The 24,094-nt window shown below is 45.8% G+C and overlaps 1 long non-coding RNA gene and 1 pseudogene across 1 annotated transcript; one reads left to right on the forward strand and one right to left on the reverse strand.

Annotated features, from left to right (window-relative positions):
- Positions 1–7: 7 nt before the first annotated feature.
- On the reverse strand, positions 8–23,488 carry LOC123330570. The gene is made up of 2 exons (XR_006546583.2): positions 20,881–23,488; positions 8–2,623 (listed from the first exon to the last, which is right to left on the reverse strand). It is a non-coding gene; the product is annotated as an uncharacterized LOC123330570 (long non-coding RNA).
- On the forward strand, positions 1,742–1,836 carry LOC112580733 (annotated as a pseudogene).
- Positions 23,489–24,094: the final 606 nt, after the last annotated feature.

The raw sequence follows: 24,094 nt of genomic DNA on the forward strand, positions 1-24,094 counted from the left end.
CCCATCACAGAAGAAAGTGTCACACAATATAAATTTGCTAATTAAAAGATAATCATAGGAAATAAAGAAAACATTAATTTATAGTGCATTAGAGACAAGCTGGGTCTGAGACATTAAAGTTAAATGAAGACATCTTTCCAGTCTCTCACTTTATCTTTGCTAGAAGCAAAGGTTTAAAACTGAGGTTTTTTATGACTGTGTAGCATTGCCTGGACCCCAACAGTGCTGCAGTCAAGGTCTGACAAGGTGGTCCCTGGATGCAGAAGGTCTATGGCTCCAGAACTGTGTCTGGGACAGGGGTATGTCCCAGCAGAGAAGACAAGGCCCCCACCATTTGCGAGCACCTGGCTCTCAGCCTGCTTTCTTCCCAGAAGCCAGCCCCTGATTCTTTGCACTTTCCCTCACACTGATGAAGCAATATCTTGAACCACTTGAACTTCAAGCACACTTGAACCAGCAAGCAGAGCAGGGAACTATCTGAGAATTTACATCTTCACGGTGAGGGGGGTGTGGGGGCAGTCCTTAGCCTAGAACCAACTGGTTCAGGGGTATAAATACCCCAGATCTCTTTTCCTGATTGGATCAACTCTGCAACCAATTTTGTCTTTAGAGCTTACTTTTGAGACTTTCCCTGACATTGGGTCTTTACTTGGCCTAGTTTCTTTTCTGGTCCCACTTCTCTACTCCACTACCAGTTTTCCTAGGAATTTCTCCTAATAAAGTACTTTCACATCCATCATTCTTCTTACTCTCTGCTTATGGAGAACTCACCCTATAACAGGAACTTAACCTTGTAACTTACTGTGTGACTTTGAACAAGTTGCTTGTCTTATTTGACTCTGTTTTCTATCTGCAAAATTGAGATGGACACATCATTTTTACAGGGCCACTGGACACATGAGAGACCATGTATATGAAGTACCTGGCACAGAGTCAGTTGCAGCAGATGTCATCATTACTATTTCCTCTAGTCCATTAGGCTCACTCACCCCGCCACTGACAATATTCTCAATGGCTGGAGCACACTGGGACTTTAAGAAGCAAAGTCAGTTATTTGTTGTCCTAGGGCAGAGCCCATGTCCCTTTCAACATAAATGGATCTGAGCAATTTAGCTGTGTGCTTTGAAAACCCTTAGAGCAAGATTAGGACATAAGAACATGATTCAGGGTTTGGGTGCTGGGAGGGGAATCAGGATTTGATTTTAATCCATCTCAGGGTTGTATCCTGACCATGGAAATCTTGAAGGTTTTTTGATACAAACTTTACTCTGATAAGAAGGCTGTGTTGTGCTGTGCTTAGTCGCTTAGTCATGTCTGACTCTTTGCGACCCCATGGGTAGCTCACCATGCTTCTTTGTCCGTGGGGATTCTCTGGGCAAGAATACTGGAGTGGGTTGCCATGCTCTCCTCCAGGGGATCTTCCCATCCCAGGGATCGAGCCCAAGTTTCCCACATTGCAGGCAGATTCTTTACCGTCTGAGCCACCACGGAAGTCCTGATAAGAGAGACTCTACCTCATTTAGGTCTATTGCTGTGTTTTGTAGCCTGTTTGGGGTTGGGTGGGGGGGATGTGAGGGTGGGGCGGGGGCGGTGGTGACAGGATGTCGGGGCAGGGTTCCCTTGGGGGAGGCTAGGCCAGAATGAGAATCAGATGGTCCCATACACAGCAAGTTATCAGTGTTTCTCATGTGACGTGTGCTACCAGGTAGGCAAATCCAAATGAGTCATTTCCTTTCTCAAGCCAGAGCGTTGTCGGGACCTAATGGAACGATACAGAGATTAGCACGGCCCCTACGCAAGGATGACACGTAAATTCGTGAAGCGTTCCGTATTTTTTTGAGTGAACTCCGGGAGTTGGTGATGGACAGGGAGGCCTGGCGTGCTGCAATCCATGAGGTCGCAAAGAGTCAGACACGACTGAGCGACTGAACTGAACTGAATGCTGCAGGAGTTACTCTCATGCTTCCTTTCCACGCCCGTTTCACTTTCTGTACTTCATGTCCCACACTTCATTCTTCCCAAACATGGGCCATAGTTCTCCAAACAGCCCGAAGCGTCTATTCCCTGAGGTTTTTCCACACCCAAACAATTCCCCTTTGTTGTTATTGGTAAATGCAGATGATGTAAATAACAATTTAAAATGAGTCAGAGTTTCGGACTTCCCTGGCGGCTCAGTGGTCAAGACTCCAAGCTCCCCAATGCAGGGGGCGCCGTTTCCACCCCTGGTTGGGGAACTGAAATCCTGAATGCGCGTGGGGCGGTCAACAAATGAAGTGAGTCAGAGATGGCCTGATACAGAAAGGAGGCTTGCTGAGCAGGCAGTGGAGAGGGTTCCCTGGGCATGAGAGGTGCGGACGTCAGGGCAGAGTGCCGCAGCAGCGTAGAGAGATGCCTCCACTACAGTTCCGTCCAGGCTGGATTGGGGCTGGGGGATCGTAGGTGGGGAGCCTGGAGAGCGCATGCGCACTTTGTGGCCTTCCGTGCAACGCTTAAAGGAGATGGTGAGCAGAGAGAAGCAGCGGTGGAGGAACTGACTCTAAGACTGTCACGTGAATGAGGGCTCCTCTGCAAGCACGACTTCCTCTTGGGAACAAAGCTCCATGTTGTCACAGCAGAGGTCTCCCTGGGAGGAAAAAGAAAGAAAGTTAAAGTCGCTCAGTAGTGTCCGACTCTTTGCAACCCCATGGACTATACAGTCCATGGAATTCTCCAGGCCAGAATACTGCAGTGGGTAGCCTTTCCCTTCTCCAGGGATCCTCCCAACCCAGGGATCAAACCCAGGTCTCCCGCATTGCGGGCAGATTCTTTACCAGCTGAGCCACAAGGCCTCCAGGTAAACAGGAGTCTGGGTGGATGGGTTCAGCGAACTCCTCGCATGGAGAATTCTCCTTTCAGGAAGTGCTCTGTAATGCCTGTAATGTCTGTATTCCTCTCACCAGAGTAAGGTAGGTTTGTCCTCAGAGAAGGGTCGTGCTGGGTGATACCTTGTGGCAAAGGAAACCGGCAGAGCAGTGTAGGGATGAAGCTTATTCCCAAATCTAAAGCAGGGCATGCTGAAGACCAACGGAGCCCTTTTTTAGAGCATCGCGGCTGTGCCTCCACCCCCCAGCCCTTGAGATCTGACATTTGAGGCTCAGCCTCCTGAGGTAGGTTACGGCCCACAGCATGAGGCTCCTTCCTCTGCTGCATGAAGATTAACCGTTCAGTTTCAGGTCACAACCGTGAAAGTGCACCCGAGATACACATCCCGGTGCCATGACGGACCCAGGGGCCAAAGGTCAACAAAAGCGTTCAAAACCGGGTGAGGGTTCCTATTTCTTCCCTTAATAAAGGGAGTGTTGTTGCCAAAGGATACACTAACAAACGTCAGTCAGCCCTGGAAGCACATCTAAAGTTACTAAGCCTGATGCTGATGGAGGCCATCACAGCCCCGTCCACCGCTGTGTGTACACACGTGCGCTTCACCTGTCCCATCGCCCTGTTTGCCCAAAACACCAACTGGCTCTTCCTTGGTTCCTCCTCCTCATGCCTAATCCTATGCATTGCACCTGTAGGGTCAGCTCCGCTCTGCTTTATCTCTAGGGGCACCTGTTTGTTGTTACTAAACCATGTTTTTCATGAAAACATGGGCAGGCTTGGATTATTTCCTGTTTCCTGGACTTCGGGCATCCACCCGGCAGTGCTGGCACGGCTCTTGCACCCGCTGTTTCTCACTCACATGAAGCTGCCATATTGGTTAATAGACCAATTAACCATATTAACCAATATGGTTAATAAACCACATTGCCATATTGGTTTGCCCATGTCTGGGCAAACCGTTCTTATCCATTAACGAGCATTTTCAGACACACCCTGTGTTGTCCTCAGACTGAGAGACTGCTTGCTTTTAGGAGGGATGCTGCTGAGCAACAGGGTTGGTATAAAGAGGCCCTCTTGTTTTAAGCCCAGATCCACAGTGAGCAAGAAGTTGGCACAGTATAGTTCTATGAACGGAGAAGGCAATGGCACCCCACTCCAGTACTTTTGCCTAGAAAATCCCATGGACGGAGGAGCCTGGTAGGCTGCAGTCCATGGGGTCGCTAGAGTCAGACATGACTGAGCGACTTCCCTTTCACTTTTCACTTTCATGCATTGGAAATGGCAACCCACTCCAGTGTTCTTGCCTGGAGAATCACAGGGACGGGGGAGCCTGGTGGGCTGCCATCTATGGGGTCACTCAGAGTCAGACACGACTGAAGCGACTTAGCAGCAGCAACAGCAGCAGTTCTATGAAATCAGTGTCTCCATTAGTTACTTGGGCTTTCCTGGTGGCTCAGATGGTAAAGAATCTGCCTGCAATGCAGGAGACCCATGTTCTATCCCTGTGTCAGGAAGATCCCCTGGAGAAGAAAATGGCAACCCACTCCAGTATTCTTGCCTGGAAAATTCCACGGACAGGGGAGCCTGTTAGACTACAGTCCATGGGATCACAAAGAGTCGGACACGACTGAGTGACTTACACTTTCAACATTAGTTACTCTATAGAGTGGAGGCTGCTAACGCATGGAGTTTCTTCCTGTGGTGTTCTCTGGAAAACGTCTGGGGCCTTTCCAAGTGCACCCAGATGTGGTCCTCAGGACAGGAAGTGGACAGCCCTGTTCCAGCCTCGAATCCTTGAGCTCTTATCTTACAGCTGCTGCTGGAGACCAAGGCTATAGTATGGGTTACCTGGGGAGCTGCTCAGACAAAATCTATGGGGATGACCTGCTCTGTATTCTGAGGTGTCAGCATGAATTCAGTTCAGGGCCTAGATAGTCTCAAAATGACTTGGTGTCCCTTTTAAAACCTCTCCATAGTGGACTCTCCCAATGACGCTTTGTTGGATTGACTGACTAGCTGTGGCATTTTCCTAACTGTTCTTCTGGCTGCTGCCCCTGCCCGAGAAATGGGTTTGGGGAGTTGTCCAGGGGCCTCCATGGCCCTTCTTTGGCCACTTTATGATAGTCCTCTGCTGGGTTTACAGCAACCTGACAGGAAAGATGGAGGAATCTGCTGTGTGGGCATCTCTTAGACCAGGACTTTGTAGTGATTGATGCTTCCTAGGAACTTGCAGCTCTGTGGGAATTCAGCTCTGGCAATAGTGTCAACAAGAGTGGGGCTAAGGGACCCCAACAGCATCTTATCAAACCCATATAAGATTCTATCATGTCCCTTTACGAAGTGGGAAAAAAATGGATGGGAAAGATATATAGTGTGTGCTTTATGTCTAGACAGTCTCTTAGACATGGTATCATAAGACACCCTGGCACCAACTGATGGAATGAAAATTCACTTCCCATGAGAGCAGTGTTATATTCGAGGGGTATGTTCATGTTCCTGAATAAAAACTTGGATAAAATGCAGTTCTAGTGGCCTCCGCGTCTTGCAGCCCCCTATGAAATCAGCACTCGCTGATTCCTAGCACCATTTTCCATCTTTGCTCCCCTGTTTCTGACACAGGCACCTGACCTGCCTCCCTTTTCTTTTCTTACAGATTCTGCTGACTCATGACTTTCGTCCACTCTGGTGTCCCTTTCGGATGATTCTTACCATCTCAGAACTTCTACGTATCACTTTCTCTGTGGCCTTCTACTGGCAACTCCCAAATGTTCTCTCTCTGTCTCTTGAGTCTAGATGTTCCCAGAGAAGCTCACTGGACCAGTTAACCATCATCTTTCTTCTTGGCATATCTAGCTTAGAGACTTTCAGCCAATTTAAAATTTGCCGTTAGCTCTTTGGTTAGGTTCCTGATTTAATTTTTATTGGTTAAAATAGTGGGGCTCATTTGGGGGTGATTTTTGCTGATGTAACCCATGGTGGGCATGCCAGGCTTTCTGAGGTTTGATGTGACCAATGTACTAATTCCTCCTTTCAACATGCTGACTCAAAACCTTATTAACATGCTTTTAGCACAGTACACACTTCACTGGAAATTGATGCAATTAAATTTCCCTTCAGAAAGATTGTTGCATAAAACAATGGCCAAGACAGGCACAGTTGACTCCAACTGGAATGAGTTAATGGGGCAGAGATTGTAAACCTTGGGAGACTAGAAGATGGCAGGTAGTTAAATCATGTATGTAACCCAACTGTTCTGGTTATCTATGGCTACTACACAAATCATCCATCCCAAAAGTCAGTGTCATCCAGCAAATTTTATGATACTTAAATTTTCAGTCAGTTCAGTTGCTCAGTTGTGTCCGACTCTTTGCCACCCCATGAACTGCAGTATGCCAGGCTCCCCTGTCGATCACCAACTCCTGGAGCTTGCTCAAACTCATGTCCTTCTGATACAGAAAATTTCATGATACAGATTCTGTGGGCCAGGAATTTGGATAGGAGACAGTGGGCATGGCTTATCTACTTGGTAATATCTAGGGCCTCATCTGAGATTGATCAGAACAGCTGGGGACAGGAATCATCTGGAAATTTTATGTAAATGACTGGTGTCTGGGCTGGGAGGACTGGAAGGGTGGGCTCAGCTGGAACTGTCAGCTAGCACACTTATAATAGCCTCTCTACGTGGCTCAGGATTCCAAGAGTAAACCAGCACGCAGGGCAGAATCCCATGACGTTGCATGACCTAACCTTGGAAGTCATGTAACATCCCTTCCACCATACTTCATTGGTCAACATGGCACAAGCCCACTCAGATTCATGGTGAGAGGACATAAACTCCACTTCTCAATGGGAAGAATGTCAAGGAATTGGTGGCCTTGTCTTAAAACGGCCACACCAAGGGTCAATGTTTTCTTTCCCTAAAGGATGCTTTCCCTCTGGTATTCTTGAGAAATGGAGGTTCTCTCAAGTCAGCTCCAAAATTGTCACAAAACAGCCAGCTGCTCCTCCATAAAGTGTGTCTTTTCCAGCTCCTCTGAAGGTCACTGCTCCCCTTGCCGAGGCTTTTGGCGTCCAATAATGGATTGTGGTTTCACTTGTATCTCTGCTGTCTCCACAAGGGCCTGCATGGAGAGGGCAGCTTGTGTTTCTCACATCCTTTGGCAAACGCATGATCCATACTTGTATGGATTCATCATACTTTGTGAAAGACTGAGACTATTGAAAGGAACAACATTATGTGAAGAAAGTCATTTAAAACTGCATTATGGGCATGACTCAGCCCAGATTGCAGGGGAAAAGTCTCCAAAGTCTCCACAGGGATCACACATGTCTGTCCTGATGTCCATCCCCATCTCTTTGAGAACCTCCTTTATAAAGCCTGCATGATAGTCTTCACTTGCTTTTTGAGAAATTCCAACTCTATCAATGAAGTTGTTTATGGCCCCAAGATTGAGTTCTTTTTCTCTAATAGTATATTTCCTTAAGCTGGGGTTATTCAGCCCATAGTGATACCCAAGAGGACTTCAGAGGGACGGCCTACCACTATCAGAGTGAACTGGGGCTCTCCTGATCTCCCATTGGCGTCTGAGTCTCAGATATTCATCCAGGGATCATTCAACCAGTCCACATGGAGGTATGCCCATCAATGTGAGTTAGAGATACATCTTATTTTTCTTATTGTCTTGTTGGTAACTGTCTGAACACACACATAGCCCTTTCAAGAGTAAATATTTGTTCTTAAAGGCATTCAAGGCTAAAAGCATAAGAAAAGGAAATATTGTCCTAATTGTCCCAGAATTTGCATGACCTCTCTGAGTATAGGAATTAGATTTCATTTCCTATCCTTTTCTCACTCTCCTTTCCAAACTGTTTTTGAGCCTGCAGGAAATTAGAAATTGACCGTTGCTGACCACGTACAGTTTTACACACAGGATCTGCCTGGAACTTTGAAATTATGCTTTTAAGGTCTCAATTAAACCCTTAGAGAAGGGCAACTTCTCCGTCAGTCTCTGTTAGGGAGCGAGGAGGGCCATAGGTTCGAGGCGGGGGCAGCTTCATTCCTTCTGTCTGAAAGAGTGAGTTGGCAGCAGTGGCAGGGGCCTGGTGGCTCAGCTCTGCAGCAGGAAGCCAGTTGGTGGCAACAGATTTCTGCCCAGGTTCATAGTCTGACCTGCTGAAAAGTCACTTCTGCTCTAGGCAAGAAGGCCATTCATGAACAGATTCAACAGTGCTGTTCTAGAAATAGTGACTTTATATGTCACCAAAGCAGGAGCCCAGGCCTCCAGAGGCCAGTGTTTGGGAGAGTAGCATAGGCTCTCCTAACCCTGCTCGTCTCTCCTCTTGGGCACGGCAGCCCCCCGCCTCCCTCGTGAGCAGCCCTCTCTTCTCCTGCCTCTGTGCTTTCATTTCTGTCTGTCCTCCTGGAGACAGCCTCTGGCCAAAGCAGCTGGGTGTCCACCTCTCCATTACTGTGTCCTTCCACGTCACCTCCCATGTGGTCTTGTCAATTCAGTACTGATTTCCACTTGTTTCTTCCCTTTCCACTTTCTAAGACATGACTTCTGTATTCACTGCTTGCTTCAATTCTCTTCTTCCAGTACTTAAGCCAATACTTGAGTTCCTTTCCAATGTTACAAGCTCCTCTCTTTCCATCCAAGTCTTCAGAGTCACATGTCCTCTGGCTTTTAGTATGTTTTTAGCACATAATCAGTGTTATCATTCATTTATCAGAGCTTGAAGTTTCTAGTTGGCTATTGAACCAGTATGAGCTTGAATGGTCAAAAGTAACTGTACAGTTACTGAATTTCCCATTATGGCCCTAGCAAGATGTCCTAAGTTGTTAGGTTATAAGAACCGCACTGACTTTGTAATGAATCTTTGGAATGAATTGAATATATTACAATATGTTCAAGGTAAACCTCCTGAGATTAATTTACTCATTAACTTATTTTCATTTCATGCTTAAAACATAAATAATGTCAATCTTAGAGAACCACATTTTTATAGTTAGAGTTTTTGTTGGAAATGAAATAGCTTTCATCTTCAGTAAATGGGATAGACTTCCATGTGAATGTAAAATGTGATAATCATATGTGTATATTTTTTGACATAACACTCTCAATCATTTTTGTAATATAGTTTAGGGGTAGTAAAAAAAGCAAACAAACATCCCCAGAATGAGCTTGAAGAAGCATTCTTCAGTGTCTCTTCTGAAATCTGAATCATGCTGCTTTCATGCTTGCTTTCCAGCTCCCGGGAGAGTCTGCTTCCCTCTGGAGATTGCTCCTTCTCTCTCTCTTTGCCTGGCCAACTCCTGGTGATCTCCTGGGACTCAAGACACCTGACCTTCTCAAGAAGGCTTTTCTGACTTACCCTGCTCCTCTCCTAAGGCTTGATTTCATAACACCTTGTACTGTATAGCAGTATAGATTATGGTTGTGATTTAACCTGAGGGCAAGGACTGTGCCCACTGCTGTTGCTCACCCCACGTCCCCAGTGCCTAGACCAGCACTTGGCAAAAGGCACAAACAAATTTATATTGAATGATTTAGATGAATGATTAAATGATCAAGTTATTTGAATGAATGACTCCATAGATGGGAACTGTGTAAGAAATGATAAGAAATGTCATGGCTTAAACTGATTCTCATTGAAAACATGCATCTCTCATTTGCTGCACATAATCATTATAATGAACATGACTTGATGTTTTAAAATAAGATATTTTGTTTATACTTATGTAACTTCTGGATGGCATCACTGACTCGATGGACGTGAGTCTGAGTGAACTCCAGGAGTTGGTGATGGACAGGGACGCCTGGTGTGCTGCGATTCATGGGGTGGCAAAGAGTCGGACACGACTGAGCGACTGAACTGAACTGAACTGAACTTTGATTTGTGACCATGAAATTGGGTCTTCAATAACAGCATCCCATACAACAACACAGAAACAGTACTGAACTTCCCCACTGGCCTTTAAAAGTCCAGATTCTGCTTACATTTCTATCTATGTGGGTGTAAATGTCTGTCTTCCATGAGGGGGTAGCAGAAGTCCTAGGTGAGCTTCCAGGCCTCCTTGTCTAGAGCTGCTCTTCCTTGGATCAAGGAATTTCTGTTAATGGATTCCCTGCTGACCCAACCTCATTGCCAAGACTCTTCTCTCCCACCCACCTCCATGCTAAACAATGGGTGCAAGTACTCAGTTGTGTCCAACTCTTTGTGACCCCATGGACTGTAGCCCATTAGGCTCCTCTGGGGTTCTCCAGGCCAGAATACTGGCGTGGATTGCCATTTCCTTCTCCAGGGGATCTTCCAGACCCAGGGATTGAACCCAGGTCTCTCACATTGCAGGCAGACTCTTTACCATCTGGAAAAGCTATATACTTGCTTCCTCCACCTCCCTCAAAGGTAGGCTTTGCCTTGAGGCTGAACTGGGGAGAATGAGATACAAGAAAACTTTTTGTTGGGCTTGCCTGGTGGCTCAGTGGTAAAGAATCCGCATACCAATGCCTAAGATACGGGTTCGATCCCTGATCGGGGAAGATCCCGCATGCTGCTGAGCAACTGAGCCCATGTGCCACAACAACTGAGGCTGCTCTCTAGAGCCCGGGAACTGCAACTACTGAAGCCCATGTGCCTACAGCCCGTGCTCTGTAACAAGAGAAGGACCACAATGAGAGGCCCATGTGCCACGACTAGAGAGTAGCCCCTTCTCGCCTTTGCCACAACTAGAGAAAAGCCCAAGAAGCAACAAAGACCCAGTACAGCCAAAATAAATGCACAAATAAATATTTTTAAAAAAGAAAATCTTTTGTTCATTGTTAGCATTCTTGATAAAAGGGACCAATGTTTCTAATGTCAGCATCTCTTTTTTTCTCTTTTTGCCTTGAATATGGACATGATGGGTAGAGATGCAGCAATCATCTTGCTATTGTGGGTCAACAGCTGACGCTATTGAGCAAATGGTAAAAAGAGCCTGGGTTCTTAACATAGTGACCAGTTCTGGACATTAATCACATAGTAAGAAATCCTAAGATAGGCAAAGCAAATCCCTGTGTGTTTAAGCCTGTGTTAGTTGGACTTGCTATAATTGCAGCCCAAAGCATTCCTCACTGATAGAATTAAATGTTTATAAAAAATTAAAGATAAAGCTATTTTTAGTCTGCTTCTTAATCTGCTGCTACTGCTAAGTTGCTTCAGTCGTGTCCGACTCTGTGTGACCCCATAGACAGCAGCCCACCAGGCTCCCCCGTCCCTGGGATTCTTCAGGCAAGAACACTGGAGTGGGTTGCCATTGCCTTCTCCAATGCATGAAAGTGAAAAGTGAAAGTGAAGTCGCTTAGTCATGTCCGACTCTTAGCGACCCCATGGACTACAGCCCACCAGGCTCCTCTGTCCATAGGATTTTCTAGGCAAGAGTACTGGAGTGGGGTGCCATTGCCTTCTCTGGCTTCTTAATCTAAATCTAACTATACCCTTAATCTAAACTTAATCATCTAAATCTAAACTTAATATAAATGTAAGTGCTTTAAGAAGGGGCCCAAACTTGATGGGTAACAGTCTCTCCTGTTTGCACATTTTATTTTTCTGATGAGATCATAAACAGTCATTTACAAAGACCTCTTCAAGATATTTATAAATCTAAAGATGACTTGGCCCTTTCATCTTCATGGCAAAAAAATAAGCCTCCTGCTGTGTCTCTAAGATTTTATCACGTAAAAAGCTTTCAGGAATGTAACTCATTTTTCAGAAAAGGAGAAATATCTCTTTTTTTCCCAACTTCTAGTTGGTCTAAAACCTAGACACTACCCCCACTCTAATGTCAAAGTTATTTTGGAATTAACTAATTAATAACATACTATATCAGCAAACAATGGTTAACGTTCAGGCTCCTAGGCTGTGTGATTATATGTCTTCAACACATGGGATGAGTAGAACAACAAATCTTTTGGCCCATCATCAACTTTGAATGAAATTGTTTAGACTATGGTTATTAAATACTATATGAAAATGCAGAAATACTTCCAAATTTACTTTATGCAAAGCCTCCAAGACGCTTAGCTCTTTTCATCTCTAGGAATTAGGGGAGCCTAAAGCAAACCACAGAGCAAGCCCGTCTGCCTCAGGCTCTCCTTTCTCCTTGCCTTTTCCCTCAAAGCCGAATGTTAATAGGTTGCACATGCTGTTAACTGAACCTCTGTTCCTACCCAGTCAACAGTGCCAAGGCGCCCTGACTTTCAGCGTGTCTCCCCAGTTCCTGGCTTTGGTTTCAGGCTCTCTGCTCTGAAGCACTCTCACATGAAACCAGGAAGATCTGCAGGGCAGCACTGTGGAAAATGTGAAACATCAGGCATATGATGGATTTTTCAAATCTGGACTCTAATCGAAACTTGGCTTGTTTGCCGTCTGGCTGATAAGGATGAATGAGAGATGAAGACTTCTCTTTGCTGTCTCTACAGCAGAATCTGAGCATTGATCTTAAAAGTGACATTTCAGATGAAGGAGGTAATTAAGCTGGACAGCCTTTTGTTTTCCACCCTGCTGGGAATCACTGCTAATGCTGGAGCTGCCTGGAGGCTTAGATGGGCAGGAGCTGGAGATGGGGAGGTGGTAGGCGCAGAGTGGCCGCACTTCAGGCTCCAAACACGTCAAGGCTTCAGCAAAGTACCGACTGCATTCTGTCTATGGCAGGAAGACGTGCCTGTCGCTGGTGGCTGCCTCCCTTGAGAAGGAAGAGAGTGCTTCAGCTAAAAACTGGCCTCATCTGTCTTTAGGAAGCCTACTGGTTTTAGCCACTCACAGCTGGCTTCTTGTCAAAAAGATTCTCACTTTTGACCTTTCAAGATGTGTAGAATTGTGCAGGGTATTTTCATGAGTTTGTGGTGTGTCTGCTTTACCTCTGCTGAGGCAAGATGTCATATCTGTCATGTCTGTTCAGGGTTTTGCAGTCTCTTATTGATTACTCTTTGCAGACCCCATGAGGGGGCTGAGGTCTGTAAGCATGAAGTGGCAAGCTCATGCTTCTTTAGCTCACCTGAGTGCACTGGGGTTTTGTTTGGTTTTATTTTTGGTTCTGACATTCTTTCCTTTGTACAGTTTGGAGGTGGCTGTTTTTACCAAATTATGTTTTAGTGGCTCATTCACATTTAGTAGTAGTATGAAAATCGCTAATTTTGAACATGACCCTTAAAAAGAGATATGATTTATATCACAACCTAGTGCCTCTTCTAAATCTTCATACATGCAATGCACCCTGACGGTGCTGGCTTTATTCCATTTTATTTTTTTTAACACTGGCCATGACCACTAAACTTATTTCATGACTCACTAAGGAATTGCAATTTGCAGTTTTATTTATTATTTTATTTTATATTATTTTATATAGTTGAATTAGAATGTTGTGTTAGTTTCAGGTATACTGCAAAGTAAGTCAGTTATATATATATACATATATCCATTCTTTTAAAAATTCTTTTCCCATATAGGTCATTACAGACTACTGAGTAGAGTTCCCTGTGCTATACAGTAGATCCTTATTAGTTATCTATTTTATACATAGTAGCAGCTTGGAGAAGACAATGGCAACCCACTCCAGTACTCTTTCCTGGAAAATCCCATGGATGGAGGAGCCTGGTAGGCTGCAGACCATGGGGTTGCTAAGGGTTGGGCACGACTGAGCGACTTCGCTTTCACTTTTCACTTTCATGCATTGGAGAAGGAAATGGCAACCCACTCCAGTGTTCTTGCCTGGAGAATCCCAGGGACTGGGGAGCCTGGTGGGCTGCCATCTATGGGGTCACTCAGAGTCGGACACGACTGAAGCGACTTAGCAGCAGCAGCAGCTTACAGTTTAGAAAACATTAGGATATCATAACTAATTTCAGAGGACAAACAGTACTTTTGAAAGTGCGTCTATTGTACTGCAAGTAATGGTGTAAATGTAAATTCATTGGTGTTAGAAATTATCCATGCTATCTGTTGGAGACAGACCCACAGGGATTCCTGCCTCCTGGTGTTCACATCTTCATCTGAATATAGACTGGGCCCACTGACTTGAGACTGATTCATAGAATACAGTAAAGGTGACAGGATGCCTTTTTTTGTGGTTGGCTTCCCTGGTGGCTCAGAGGTGAAAGCGTCTGCCTGTGATGCGGGAGACCTGGGTTTGATCCCTGGGTCGGGAAGATCCCCTGGAGAAGGAAATGGCAACCCGCTCCAGTATTCTTGCCTGGAGAATCCCATGGACAGAGGAGCCTGGCGGGCTACAGTCCACGGGGGTCGCAAAGAGTCGGACACGACTGAGCAATTTCACTTTGACTTACAAAAGATTGTGACTGCCTTCTTGCTCTCTTATTCTCTTACTAGTTCTCTCTCTCTGGCTCTTCTCACAGGTTTTTTCTAATCAATTAGGCTGGAGAGGCCCATGATCAGAGGTGGCTTCTGATCAACTGCAGATCATGCCTCAGTTGAGCCTTTAGATGAGACCACAGTCCCAACCCACCTCTTGATTACAATCTTGTGTGAGACCTAGCTAAAAGTACCTGAATTCCTGGCCTGCAGGAACTGTGAGATAATGAATCATTGTTGTAAGCAACTAAATTGGGGTTGGGGGCAATCTTTTAGGCAGATAAAAATAACTAATAGTTAAAGATAACTATCTCAGTGAAACACAAGATTGGAGTTCACCCTCCTGGTTTTGAGAGTGCCCCCTTGCCTGCATGTACACAGTGAAAAAGATACTTTGATCTCTGTCTTCGATAGGCAGTACTAACCTAGTCATTGACAAAGAAGCTTTTGCAACTTGCTTCTGAAAGCCAGCGACTAAAGACTCCTTTAGCACCAAGATGGAAAACTTTAGTTATTGTCATTTAATGTTTAAGCACTATTTTATTATAGAAACACTTCAGTTGAGAACATTTGGAGAAAGACCATGTTACATTACTTGATTTGACAAAACAAGGTTTTCTAAACTATGAAGGACTAGACACTTGTGAACAACACACTTGTCCAGAGTTGCATCATCTACATACTCCTAAATGTTAAAAAGTGCCTCAGGGCTCAGTCCTTCATCTCTTTTCCACATACATTCACTACCTGAGTGATCTCAGCCAGTCTCATGGGTCTAAATATCATCCAAATGCTCATAAGATCCTAAAAATATGTCTCAAGCTTGGACTTTTCTGTTGAATCCCAGATCTGTCTCTCTAACTGCCTACTCAAGATCTCTACTTGGATGTCTAATAGGCATCTCACACTTAACACATCCATCTTCAAATTCTCACCCCCTTCCTACTTTCTTTCCTCTCAAAAAATGACAGTTCTGTCCTTTGGTTCTTATACCAAAATATCTTAGAGTTATTCTAGTCTCTTGTCTTTCTCACAACCTACCTCTTATCCTTTAACAAGTTCCATTAGTTCTTCCTTTAAAATAATCCAGGATCCAGCTACTTCTTAGATCTCTGGTCCAAGTCTATAAGAGCCTTCCAAAGTGGTCTCTCTGCTTCTGCCTTTGCCCCTCTACAGCCCACTCTTAACACCAAATCCAAAGGGATCTTTATTAAAACAGAAGCTGGATTCTATCACTCAGGCTCACATGTCGATGGCTCTGTCCCACTTGGAGTAAAAGCCCAAGTCCTGACAAATAGTGCCGAAATTAAACTGTCCCTCCTTTCTCTTGAGCCTTAACTGCTGCCACTCTACCCTCTCCCTCAACTGCAGTCCTGCTAATCTCTTCTTTGTAGGCTTCCATGGCTGCTGCAATAGCTTTTTTCTTCAGATATCCACAGGGATCATTCTTTCAGTTCTTCCAGGACTTTGTTCAAATACTAATAGGACTACCTTGACTACTTTTTATAAACTATAGTCACCTGTCCTGTGCTCCCACAAACGTCAATCCCTCTTCCTTGTTGTATTTCTTTCCATATCACTTCCACCTGCCATGACATACCCTTTACCTTGAAATACCATGCTGCTGCTGCTGCTGCTAAGTCACTTCAGCCATGTCCAACTCTGTGCGACCTCATTAGACGGCAGCCCACCAGGCTATTCTCCAGGCAAGAACACTGGAGTGGGTTGCCATTTCCTTCTCCAATGCATGAAAGTGAAAAGTGAAAGTGAAGTCGCTCAGTCGTGTCCAACTCTTAGCGACCCCATGGACTGCAGCCTACCAGGCTCCTCCGTCCATGGGAGTTTCCAGGCAAGAGTACTGGAGTGGGGTGCCATTGCCTTCTCTGTGAAATGCCATACACCCCTACATTATTGTCTGTTTCCCAACACTACAAACTGAGCTCCATATAGGCAAGCATTGTCTGTATTCTCAGCACCTAGAAGAGTACTTGGTTCAGACTAGACATCACTATCTGTTCTCTGGATGGATGGATGAAGCTATTTTCTCCCCAGCAACTCTTTGCTTCTTCATTCACACTATAGGTATTCATCTGGTATGCTCTGAACATCAAAAGCTCAAGAGAATCCAGCATAGAGGCTGGTCATGGAGAGAATAGTTATACATTTCATCATTAATTACAAATAACACTTGTGTGAAGTCTGATTTCCTGTAGACATGGCTTTATATCTCTTAGCTTCTGCCTTATAAGCTAGTGATAATTTAAGCAACAATAAGGGGGAAAAAACATCTGGGGTCACAATGGTCTGAAAGACTAGAATATTGAATTCAATGGAGATCTAGTCCGTGATTAATAAGAGTAATATTTCCACATGCAGGAGGCATGAATACACATGTTAGAAGCAAGTTAGTCAAAATAAGGAATAATAAATCATTGAGAACTGGGTTTTAGAATCTTTTTCATTTCTGACTCATCCTTACATTTTGAAAAAAATCTCACAATACTTCATCATTAGCACATAGTGATTGTCTTAAAATATGTATCTGTCTTTTTCCCTAGACAGGACTGTTTATAAATACTAGAATTGATTAATATCAGAAGACCTGCCCAAATAATGGGAAAGAATGCTATAGAGAGAAGCCAGAAGCCATGGACACTTCAGCTTGCATTCTTTTCTGAAGGCATCATGCTTTAGGGGAGGAACAAAGGCCCGCTTGCTGCAATTAGAGATGGGGTGGCAATCAGAACTTCTAATTTCTTGGCATTTGCTAGTTTGAGGCTTAACCTTCTGAATACTTGAACATAATTACATGTGGTTTCTTAAAAGAGCCTCAAACAAAGCAAATAATTTAAGGAATGTCCTAAAAGACATATCATTTAGACAAACTATGCTTTAGCCCCTCCAGACCTGAATATACCTTTAAAGAGAATTTTTCATGAATTGCTGGGATTTTCAACAACAGAAAAGACAATAATCCTATGAACTCAAATTTCTCCTGATTCATGGTACCCAAACTACCCAAAATGTTCCTTACCAACAATTCTCTGAAAACATGCAACCAGACCTCATATACCAGGCAGCCTAAAAGAAACCACGCGAGGACCAGTGGGCAGGCACAGTAAGCACATTTTAAAACATTTTAATAACAAAGTGTGTTTGTCTCTCAGTCATGTCTGACTCTTTGAGACCCCATGGGCTGTAGCCTGCTAGACTTCTCTGTCTGTGGAATTCTCCAGGCAAGAATACTGGAGTGTGTAGCCATTCCCTTCTCCAGGGTTTAATAATAGAAGGAAATGCATAATAGTATAGTATTTCATTTATGTAATCACTTGGAAAGGGGCTAATTTGAATGTTTAGAAATGTATAGATTTTTCTATAATAATATCTAATATTTATTCAGCACTTTAAACCCTGGGTTGGGAAGATCCCTTGCAGAAGGGAAAAACAACCCACTCCAGTATTCTTGCCTGGAGAATTTCATGGACAGAGGAGCCTAGTGGGCTACAGTCCTTGGGGCTGCAAAGAGTTGGGCACAACTGAGCCATTAACACACTTTCTGCTATGTCTAGGCAAAGTGCTTTACACAGATTACTTCACTAATTCCTATGGCAGCTCAATGAGATAGAGACATTATAGTTCCTATTTTGCATGAGGAATATGGGGAGGAGAAGGTTAATAATTGCACAAGGTGGTTTACTTTATAATATGTGGGGCCAGTCCATACTCTGATCTGTATAATGTGCTCAAGTCCAAACAAGCCCCATTGGACCTACTGCTCTCCCTGTCATCCAAGATGATTGCATGGAGCTACTTAATGGCACTTTGGCAGCCCCCTCTCTCCCAGGAGGGTCTGGATGGAGGCAAGTCTGTGAGGTTCCACGGTCAGGAAATTGTCAGCGGCACATCTCCAAGTGCATCTGTTTGCCTGTGCCTTTAACCTTACAATACTGAAAGTGAAAGCTCAGAACCGAGTTGTTCCTCCTTAAATGGCCAGCAGACGGCTTTAATAAGTGGGGGCGGAGCCAACACTTGTCAGAAGCGTGTATGGTTTGGGAATACTGTGTCTGAGGGTGAGATTAGATCCTTAAAGCTTTGTTCTAATACTCTGCATTCCCAAAGCACAGTCCTGTGGTTTCATATTCCTTTCCACTTCCCCAAAGGTCATTCCTTTTCTACTCTGTTTGTGGCCCAAATGGGTTACGGGCTGACTCGGGGACTCAGAATAGCCGTGGAAGGCTAAGCGGGTGGGGGCCGGCTGGTCTCCTGACCCAGTGTCCCAAGGCGTTGGCCATGGCTTTATTTACAACCCATATTCAACCACAAGGGAGAGATCAGTTCTTGTAAGCTTATAGTGTGTGTATTTGTTGTGTGTGTTTGGGAAGGTGGGGGTAGTGATGTACATCATAGTTTCAAGTCTAAGGTCCTTTCTAAGGGACAAAAAACTCACAAAGTGTAGGCACGCACACAAACCTTACTGTAAGCAGTAAATCGGTTAAACATTGAATACCTGCCATGCATCAGAGACCATGTAAAGTGATGGGGGTAGAATGGAAAGCAGAAACAGACAGAGCTTGGCTCCTGGGGTTTCTGCTCTACTGAGGAGGCTAAACAGTAAAGGAGAGTGGTTGCTGAGAACCTGAAAGAGACGGGCCTGGTGTGTTGAGAGTGTAAGTAGGGACATTGAACCTTGTCAGAGAAGTCAGGGTAGGTTTCTTGAGAACTCAAGGCTTGAGCTGAGATGTGAAGGAAGAGAAGTCATGAACTAGACCAAGGCAAAGGGAATCTTCCCAGGCCAGACTCTGAAGCCTATCAGGGCCACATGGCTGGATGGCGTGTGGCCTGACCCGCTCTGACCCTGGGGAGGAGGAGCAGAGGGGAGAGAGGCTGCCTCCCTTCGCCCCACCCTCCTGGCCCACACCCTCCCCAGAGTGGTCATTTCCACGGCTTTTCTCTCTCCTCTGGAGTTGTGGTCACTGACAGGTGGTTAAGAGCAGCCAACATGAGCCCAGCAATCTAGTTTAGCCAAACCAGTTGTGTCTCCAGGGTTTCACTGGTGGCTCATCTGGTAGAGAACCCACCCGCCAGTGCAAGAGATGCGGGTTCAGCCCCTGGGTCAGAAAGATCCCCTGGAGAAGGAAATGGCAACCCACTCTGGTATTCTTGCCTGGAGAATCCCATGGACAGAGGAGCCTGGCGGGCTACAGTCCACGGGTTCACAAAGAGTCAGACACGATTGAGTGAGTATGTGTGCGTGCGCGTGCACACACACACACACACACACACACACACACACTTCTGTCTCCTTCAGAAAATTAGCTGCTGGCAGTTTCAAAATGCACCCCGGCTCTTATAGACTTTGATTTTTCTCCCAGGTGTCTCTTCCAACCAGTTACAGGACAGACACCTCTCCAGTCATGGTCTGGAGGGAGAAGCTGCAGCTGCGGGCCCCAGGGTTCCCTTGCCGGCTTGTTCTGGACTTCAACCCCGTTCCAGTTAGGACAGAGGCCGGGGTGCCCTCTGGGAGAACTGGAGGGCCCTGGCGAGGTGACACAGGACTGCCAGGAGGCATTGACACGGTTCTGTGGGGCGGTTCCATCTGAGACAGAATGCCTCAACAGGGCGAGTGCCAAAAACATTTCTTCAATAAATTTTTAATCCAGATAAGGTAGAAGGAACGAACCCCAGAAGCAAAATGTAATAGGTGAGAAGATGCAGTTCCTTCTCCCGATCTACCCCAGGTGGGTTCCTGCTTCTCTCAGGTTGCCGGCGGGTAGGGGACACTCTTGCCCTGCATTCACAAAGCTTCAGGGCCACAAAGACTAAAGTCCTGGCTGACAAAAGCAGCAGGGTTAGGTACTTGTTCTGGAATCCTCCTTTGAGCACTTAACAGCCAGTCTGGTTTTATTTTCCAATGACAGGGCTTAAATGCAATACACAAGGCAAGGGTGCAGTCCGCAGCCCTCCACCAACGGCTCCGCTCACACCTGAGGCATTCATTGCTTGTGTGTTCACCTCGATCTCACATCAGCAGGAGGAGTGTCTGAGGCAAGACTCAGACCCTCCACTGAATGACTGCACCCACCCCACGCCCATCAACTTCCCCTTAGTTTCCTCAGCTTGGGTGACCACACTTTGAGCAAAGCCTACCTTTCAGACACCAAAGGGTGGGGAGCCTAAGCCCTGGGTGAAGCAGGCCCCAGGAAGGGCATTGCCAATTACAGACACCGCATGCTCCTCAACTCCCAGAAGAGAAAAACAGCACAGTTTGCAACTGATGTCCTAGTAGAACCACAGGCAAAAACATCAACCTCCAAGGAGAAATAGCATCCTTTATAGGATTGGCCAGGCTTCCCAGGTGGCACGCGTGGTAAAGAACCTGCCTGCTGATGCAGGAGATATGGGTTCGATCCCTGGGTTGGGGAGATCTCCTGGAGGAGGGCATGGCAACCCACTCCAGTATTCTTGCCCAAGGACAGAGGAGCCTGGTGGGCTACGGTCCATAGAGTCTCAAAGAGTCAGATATGACTGATGCAACTTAGCACGCACGCATGCATAGGGCTGGCCAAAGCGTTCATTTGGGTTTTTCCGTATACCAGCGTATGGAAAACCCAAATGAACTATTTGGCCAACCCAGTATTTCTTCTCTGGATAAAAAGACAACCACCTTTACTGTACCTTTGAGACTGTGACCTGCCCTTCATGTACCAGGGATGCTGGGACGTGAGGGAAGGTCCACAGCATGGCACCCTCTTGCTGCTGCACAAATTTCTGGCTTCAGGTTCAAACTCTGTAACATCCGCCTCCATCTTCCTGTTTTTTGGCAGAAACCCTTGGGCCTCTCTTTTCTGGCATAACCAGTTTCACACTTCCCTCTACACCCCAACCCCTGCCCTTTTAGGCAGTCTTTCCAGACTTCCTGATTCCAGTGGTACCAGGAATGGACTAAGGGACCCTCCCCTGGGCGGCCTTAGGGTCTCGCTCAGCTGGGCTGCGTCCCTTCATTTCTTGAAGCTTCTCCATCACTGAGGGCCGACTGGCTGGGGCTGCACCTGGGGGTGGAGAGCCAGTCTTTCTCTGGGTTGTTACTTCATCGCTTGAGGTGAGGAACTGCTTCATGGTTCTGCAACTCAGGCTGCACACAAGTAGCCTGGGGAGCTTTTCAAAGCTACCATTGCCTGAGTCCCAGCCGGCCCTCTGCAATCAAAATATCTGGAGCTCCAGCTGGGAAAGGTGGTTTTAAATGCTCTCCAGGTGATTCAAAAGCACAGACAGTGTTGAGAACCAGTGATTTACTCTCTCCTCATCCACACCCTCTGTTCTAAATCTGTTAGGATACAGGGGTTGATCTTACTCATCCACGCTCCAGCATCAGATGATAAAATAAGTAATAAATTTACCAACGTGGAGCCCAGCCGAGAGACAGAGAAAGGTGGAAATGGAGGAAGAGTTATGCTCCCCAAGCTTCACGCTGCCATGGCCAGACCTACTTAACCGAGAGCATCTGCTCCTCCTGTAGGCATTTTCTTTTATCCTGGAAATATCCACCGTGTGCAAAATAGTCTCCAATCTCATGCATTCAGTTCTTCCTGCACACCCATTGAAAATCAATCTTAAAAAGAAAAAAGCCAGACTTCCCCGGTGGTACAGTGGGTATGACTCTACCTGCCAATGAAGAAGATGCAGGTTTGATCCCTGGGTTAGGAAGATTCCCTGGAGGAGGAAATAGCATCCCACTCCAGTATTCTTGCCTGGGAAATCCCATGGACAGAGGAGCCTGGTGGGCTACAATCTATGGAGTCACAGTGAGTCAGACTTGACTTAATGACTAATGAACAACAACCACCAGCAAGATTCCACGAGCCTCAGGGCAAGTCAGTCCATGCACCGGAACTACTAAGCCTGTGCTCTAGAGCCTGCAAGCCACAACTACTGAGCCTACGACCTAGAGCCTGTGCTCCGCAACTGAGGAAGCCACTGCAAAGAGAAGCTTGTGTGCCTCACCAGAGAGTAGCCCTTTCTCGCCACAGACTGGAGAAAAGCCCACACACAGCAGTGAAGACCCAGTGCAACCAAAAATAAAAACCAACAAGTTATTTATAAAAACAAGAAGCCACCCCACTTCGACTAGCTTCTTACCCCATGACACATCCAGGGTAACAGACCTTCATCAATTCAAGAGACTGGGCAGGTAAGGTGGTATCAGGGCCACCTATTCCTTTGCTCAGAAGTTGCTTCAGTTGAATAGATTCTCCCAGGAGATGTCCAGTCCAGACACACAGAGGGGTGGGCCACAGTCCCTGGAGGTGGTTCTTGCCTTAACCTCTGCTGTGACGTCTCCAGGAGTGTCTCCAACCTAGCTACCAGAGGGGAGTAACACATCCTTATTTTAAACAGTATCAGAGGCACAGCGAGAAGCCGATTCCATTTAGATAATGGAAGGAATCCAATTGGTTGAAACTCAGATCAAAGCTCGTTAAACTTGCTCGGACTCTCAGACAACCACAGAGAACATCAGAGAAATGTTACATTTTTTCTTTTACTCTTTTTCCTCCCCAACCCCAAGTCTCTTTGCTGAGAGAACTGTTCACAAGAATTAAGATCTTATTGAATTTCAGATGGAGAAATTAGATTCTGGCTGGGTTTTAAAAGGGCCCCCAAATCTCATGAATGAATCCAATTGATTTGGCCACATGTGTCTGGGCTGAGTTTCATGAAATCACAGCAAACAGCATATTGAGTTCTGTAATCTCATTCTGTGGCGCATCCGATTCTGATAAAGCTCAGCACTGTCATTCGCTAGCAATGCGGGTGCCAGGTCACAGCAATTATGGGCAAATGTCAATTTCCAAGTCTGCCAGTGTGCGTTAAATTGTGCACGGTCCACGTAACAGCAAGGCGCCTGCTCTGTGCCTCAGGGTGGGAACCCACATGCAGGGGCATGTACAGCCGCAGAGAAGGGGTTGCTTCCTGATGGGCTCTGACAGCGGGAATGCCCCTCAGTTCAAGATGCCGGAAGAGCAGCAATCCCTTTAAACCAGGGCCTGATGCACCCGCTTCTGGCAGGTGTTGTCACTCAAAACTATCAGAAAGGATCAGTTTCAGAATTTAAGAATGGACGATGGGTTATTTTACTAGGGGTGTCGTAAACAAAAGACGCATTCTTCTTGGAAGAAAAGCTATGACAAACCTAGAGAGCATATTAAAAAGCAGAGACATTACTTTTTATTGCACAATAGTCAAAGATATGGTTTTTCCAGTAGTCATGTATGGATGTGAGAGTTGGACTATGAAGAAGGCTGAGCACCAAAGAATTGATGCTTTTGAACTGTGGTGTTGGAGAAGACTCTTGAGAATCCCTTGAAGTGCAAGGAGATCAAACCAGTCAATCCTAAAGGAAATCAGTCCTGAATAATCACTGGAAGGACTGATGCTGAAGCTGAAACTCCAAAACTTTGGCCACCTGATGCGAAGAACTGACTCACTAGAAAAGACCCTGATGCTGGGGAAGATTGAAGGCAGGAGAGAATGGGACGACAGAGGATGAGATGGTTGGATGGCATCACTGACTCGGTGGACATGAGTTTGAGTAAGCTCCGGGAAATGGTGATGGACACGGAAACCTGGCGTGCTGCAGTCCATAGGGTTGCAAAGAATCAGACAACTGAGCTACTAAACAACAATCCATAATTAAGTACCACAGATTGCATAGCTTAAACAACAGAAACACTGTCCTGTAGTTCTGGAGGCCAGAAGTCCAGGATCTTGGTACCAACAGGCTTCTTTCCTCCTGACAGCTGTAAGGGGGTCTGCTCCAGGTCATTTTCTATGGCCTGTAGACTGCTGTCTCTTCCCTGTGTTTCTTCACATCACCTTTCCTCTATAAGCATCT

The sequence above is a fragment of the Bubalus bubalis genome, chromosome 19 (genome assembly GCF_019923935.1).
Source record: "Bubalus bubalis isolate 160015118507 breed Murrah chromosome 19, NDDB_SH_1, whole genome shotgun sequence".
NCBI lineage: Eukaryota > Metazoa > Chordata > Mammalia > Artiodactyla > Bovidae > Bubalus > Bubalus bubalis.